At 37.3% G+C, this 5,265-nt stretch overlaps 1 long non-coding RNA gene across 2 annotated transcripts; it reads left to right on the forward strand.

Moving 5' to 3' along the window:
* The first annotated feature begins 2,527 nt into the window (after positions 1 to 2,527).
* LOC128530684 (uncharacterized) lies at positions 2,528 to 4,009 on the forward strand. 2 transcript variants are annotated; one of them, XR_008361144.1, is made up of 4 exons: positions 2,528 to 2,552; positions 2,649 to 2,819; positions 2,936 to 2,971; positions 3,663 to 4,009. It is a non-coding gene; the product is annotated as an uncharacterized LOC128530684 (long non-coding RNA). The 2 variants fall into 2 exon arrangements; XR_008361143.1 differs by having other exon boundaries at positions 2,535 to 2,819; positions 3,638 to 4,009.
* The last annotated feature ends 1,256 nt before the right edge of the window (positions 4,010 to 5,265 follow it).

Here is a 5,265-nt window from a genome sequence, read left to right on the forward strand (position 1 = left end):
ATTGACCTCACTGTATATATATATATATATATATATATATATATATATATATATATCCAGAGAGAACGGAGTAGGAGCGCAGGCGTTTTATGTTTTATATTATCATTTTGTGACGCTGAAAAAGGCTGAGAAAGGTTTTGTGTTGAATGCTAGTTGGCTGTGAGCTCTTTTTTGAGAGCTGAGTTGGCTGAACACACTCAGTTTGTGTGCATGAGAATGTATTGTAATCCTACTCCATACGTGTTCTGAAACCACGCTATGTGTTCTGTGGCCCCGTTGCTCCTTGTTCATGACATTTAGCTCTGAGCACAGAATCCAAACCAGCAAGGAAACGATAAAATTTTTCCTCCCCTCTGGGCTCTTTCGCCATATTCAGGAAAAGCCTCGTCCACCAGCCTACTGATCTTTGCAGCATACACTTTCAAACTTTCCCCCGGGGCACGAGGGCGGGCTAATAGGCTGGCTCTGAAGCGAGCCATAAACTGCCGTTGACCAAAACTTCCTTAAGCCGTTCTTTGGCCGCTGTATAATCCGCCTGAAAAGTATGAGGGAGGCTGTCCCACAAAATAAATGCTGCATTGTTCAGCCGCGTCGGTAGAATCCATGCCAGTTTATAATTATAGAATGCAGTGTCATCTCCCCCTGTGAGCGCTTTCACCGCGACCCCGAACTGCTGTGCCCAACATAAAAAACTCTGCTTCTTGTTACCGGAGAACGGCGACGGCAACTCAATCTTCACGTGTCTGTTATTCTTGTCGCAGTCCCTTCTTGAAAATAAATCATCCTCTTCCTTACACCACATGATGGCCGTGCCAACATTAAACTCATGCGTGATAATTCCGCTAAGAACTTTCAACTATTAACTAACTAGGTAAACACCCGCCGTCACACTGAACAATGTATATGCAAATAAAACAAAACCGCTGCCACCAATGTGACCGAGCATTCGTGCCGGGTTCGCCTAAACACTTATATATAAAAAAACAATAAAAACGAGAGCACACGAAATCCTTTTTAACTGTTTATTTTTCACTATTCACCAAAAAATGAACTCAAAACTCACGACACTCCAGAGTAGGACGTGCGCATGCTCCTTGCTCTTCTATGGCAAGCCCCGAGGGGATAAATGCATCACACACACACACACGAGCGCCCGTGCATCCAACATTAGCACAATATAACAAAAGCAAATTAGGTATGTTATATTATTACAATGCAGCTAAAGACATATTATAATAAACAAAATGAGTAGCTCACCTCTCATATCTTCCAGTCTGAGTCGTTTGTTCTTTTGAATCTATTGCACCGCATAGCGCCTATGGGAGTCATGTGACAAAGGAACGAACAACTCGGGACTTGAAGATTCGTTTAGAACCGTTCAATTCTGTTTCCTGTGTACTGCACTGCATAGCGTCTATGGGAGTCACGTGACAAAAGAACAAATGAGTCGGAGTAGAAGAGTCATTGAGAAAGAATCGCTCAATTCTGTTTCCTGAACATAACCTACGAGGGTTTTGCGATAAATTGCGCATGCGCGCCCAGTGGAAAATGAACCAATCACTCTACGAGACTTGTCTTCTGAGTCACGTTAAATATTTGTTCAAAAAGAACGAAACGTTAATGAAAGACCCATCACTAGCAGACACAGTGACCGTCTTGAAAACACACACACACACAGACCGGCTTGAAAACAGTTTCCACTCAGATTCAGTGACTTTTCTGCGTATTTGAAACATGGCACGCGCTACACAGCCAAAGAAGTTGTTCAGAATGTTCTAGACAGTGGGAGGAGTTTACTTTTCCCTCAGAAGAAGATTGTGACTTCGATGACAAACAGGAGCATTTTGAGGAGAGAACAGATCCAGCAGAGGATATTCAAGCAAGCTGTTATGACAATGGGTAAGTTACTAAGTCTTATATAACTCTTATTCTGCTAATATAAAACTAATATTAGTATATATTTTTCTCACTTTGGGTAGCTTTCGTCAGCTTATGTGAAACATTGTCTTTCAAAGCCACTTACATAGTTTAGTGTAGCATGTAGATAACACTGCTAACATTTCCCGGTGGCTAAGCTAATACCCTATGGGGTTTACAGATGTTTGTAAATGTTCTAATGTATTTCACCTCGCTTTGGATGGCTTTAGATTATGATTGCTAACAGGGGCGGACTGGGACCAAAAAGTGGCCCTGGACTTCCTGGCTCACAGCAGCCCACATCATAATACATGGGCTCATTAATGTGGAGACTTATTTTTAACACAACTTACTAGTATAAAAATATAATGCAATACAGAAATAAATGCTTTTTAAAAGCATATTATTTGAAGTATCACTGAACATATATTGGGTCATATTTGTAAAACAAAGGAAAAAACATTAAGACAAACAACATATAAAACTATTAAGACAATATTTTAGCTAGTCAGGGGGTATTATCTACGTAGATGCAGTCAGTGTAATTGCTTGTGCATCAGGGTAAAAAATAGTACCTAACAACCTTCTAGTAACCTCAGCTTTCACACACTGAGGATCATCTCCACCTCCTACAGGTCAGTGTTCCTCTCTCTGCTCACTGGCAATGCAGAACATCACAGAACAACACTCACCATGCTGAGGGATTTCTCCTCTCTCCTGCTCTACTGTAGATTTCCTCCTCCATGTGCAGCCCTCCACACACCAAGAACTGGACTGAGATCAGTATTAACACTGATCTGACTGTGGACACTGTGAGGACAGCTCTGTCTCAGCTTCAGCAGTCTCTCAATGAGAAACTCACTCAAACACTCAATGACAAGTTATTGAGTTGTTAAATACAAGTTAAGAGAGTTATTTATATAATAGTAATGGTGATTATTATTGTTAGCTTTAATTGAATGAAACATTCCATTATACAATCTGCCTATTAATGAAAGTGATGTTTTGTTGTTATTAGTTTCTACAGAACTGAAGAGGATTCAGCAGTATGCAGGTACAGTGAGGTTTCTGATTTCCTCTCATATTATAATGTACATATTAGCATTACATCACTGCATCATCAGACTCATTTTAATTTGTCTAGCTAATGAAGTGTCTCTCATTATTATTCTCACTATGGCTTCCTGTTCCTGACATGTGCTAAAGCCATTAAATCTATTTCTACTTAACAAAAGCCTTTTTGATTTACATTTTACCAATAAAATAATATAGGAAATCTATATGTTTAGACAAAAGTTTATTCTTTTTTTAATTGCATTAGTCTAAAGTCATTGAGTTATTTTCTTTTTAAAGGATTATGTAATTTTAATGATATGCAAAATAGTGCTTTACACTAATGCAGTTGAAAAAAAGAAGTACAATATATTGTTTTAAATCAATATATTTAAAACAAACTGTTTTCTCTTCTGTTCTGTCAAACTTACATATGTTTTTAAATAAAAAACAATGAACAATAAACACAATTATATCGAAAAGTAATTTTTTAGAAGGGAAGCATTTTTCATCAATATTTCTCATCCATAACAAACTCCTACAATAAAATGTACAAATATTCTGTTACAATATACAGTATAGATTTAATCTTCTATAAACCCTTTTAAAATCCTAATGAATATGATTTACTGTGAGATTATTTTATATTTTGTATTTTCATACTCAGATCACACAATGTGTGTTTCTCTCAGTGGATGTGACTCTGGATCCTGATACAGCTCATCCCAATCTCATCCTGTCTGCTGATGGAAAACAAGTGACACATGGAGACACACGACAGGATCTCCCTGATACACCACAGAGGTTTAATGAGTGTGTTATAGTTCTGGGAAGACAAAGTTTCTCCTAAGGAAGATTTTATTATAAGGTGCAGGTCAGAGGGAAAAATAAGTGGAGTTTTGGAGTCGCCACAGAGTCCATTAACAGGAAGGGAGACATTACACTGAGGCCTCAGGATGGATTCTGGACTGTGGTACTGAGAGGAATGAGAATCAGTATGAGGCTGGTGCTGATCCCTCTGTCCCCCTCACACTGAGAGAGAAGGTGGAGAAGGTGTCCAGATCTCATATCTACTCTTTCACTGGTCAGTCTTTCACTGAGAAACTCTATCCATACTTCAGTCCCAGTTTAAACCAAGGAGGTAAAAACTCAGCACCACTGATCATCTCTCCTGTGTGTAAGACTGAATAAAAAATTCACTTATTTAATCATTTATTACATCTTGTGAATAAAATATATTTATTTTCTCCTCTGATTATTTCTGTACATTTTCCTTTTTAAGTTGCTATGCATTCTATTTTAATACATGTTGTTTATTTGTTTGTTTGTTTTAGATCACACAATTAACTTTAAGTGTAATGCCCTTTATACACAGTATGATCATGGATCTTTGTTATTACAAATATGAATAAAGATAATTTACAGTTCACACAGTTTTATTACAGAAATTAATGAATTTCAATATCATAAAAAATATTAAATTTAGCTGCTGGTGTCTGTGTAAATAAAACCAAACAAAAATGTGTTTCCCCTTAAAATTTCATTAAAAGCAAATATAATCAAAGGTTTGTATTTATATATATATATATATATATATATATATATATATATATATCAAGGTTCTTCTTTAAAAAGGACCGTAAGAATAAATAAATTCTCTCTCTTTCTTTTAAATTCTGCCATCTGCTGCTACTTATACTCATCTGAACTAAAAGCAAATGTCTTTAACACTGGACAGCAGAGGGAGTCTCTTCATCATGAGGGAAACACTATCTGGGCCCGGTTTCCCGATAACGCACACTCTTAGCGCGCTAAGAAGACTCTTAAGATATATCTTACGTAAAGTGATAACTTTTCTAAGTGTGCACTTTCTATGCAAATTAAACATTGCACTAAATTATTCCAATAACGTTTATTTCGACATGGGTTAACTTATCAATAGCATGCGATAATAGACAAATACTGTATATAAATTAAATCACCAAACTGTCACTAATATTTTCATGTATATCAACCTGTAGTGGCGGTGAAACAAACCGGGTATACAATCATAGTTGATTGACAAACAGCTGACAAAACACTCTTTGCCAGCTTCAGAAACAATGTGCAGTATGTCAGTTGTTGGGGCTGTATAGCGCACTATGGAATGAATACGATGAGATGCCAGAGTAGAGGTTTAATACAGTCGTGCGGTGGCCATAAGTACGCCATGATTACGTTTCCATCTTACCACGCAAAAAAAATTAAACATGTTTAACACGCGAAAGCTCGCGGACCTTGCAGATCTTGCAGTCG

Source organism: Clarias gariepinus, chromosome 1, assembly GCF_024256425.1.
Source record: "Clarias gariepinus isolate MV-2021 ecotype Netherlands chromosome 1, CGAR_prim_01v2, whole genome shotgun sequence".
In the NCBI taxonomy this organism is placed as follows: domain Eukaryota; kingdom Metazoa; phylum Chordata; class Actinopteri; order Siluriformes; family Clariidae; genus Clarias; species Clarias gariepinus.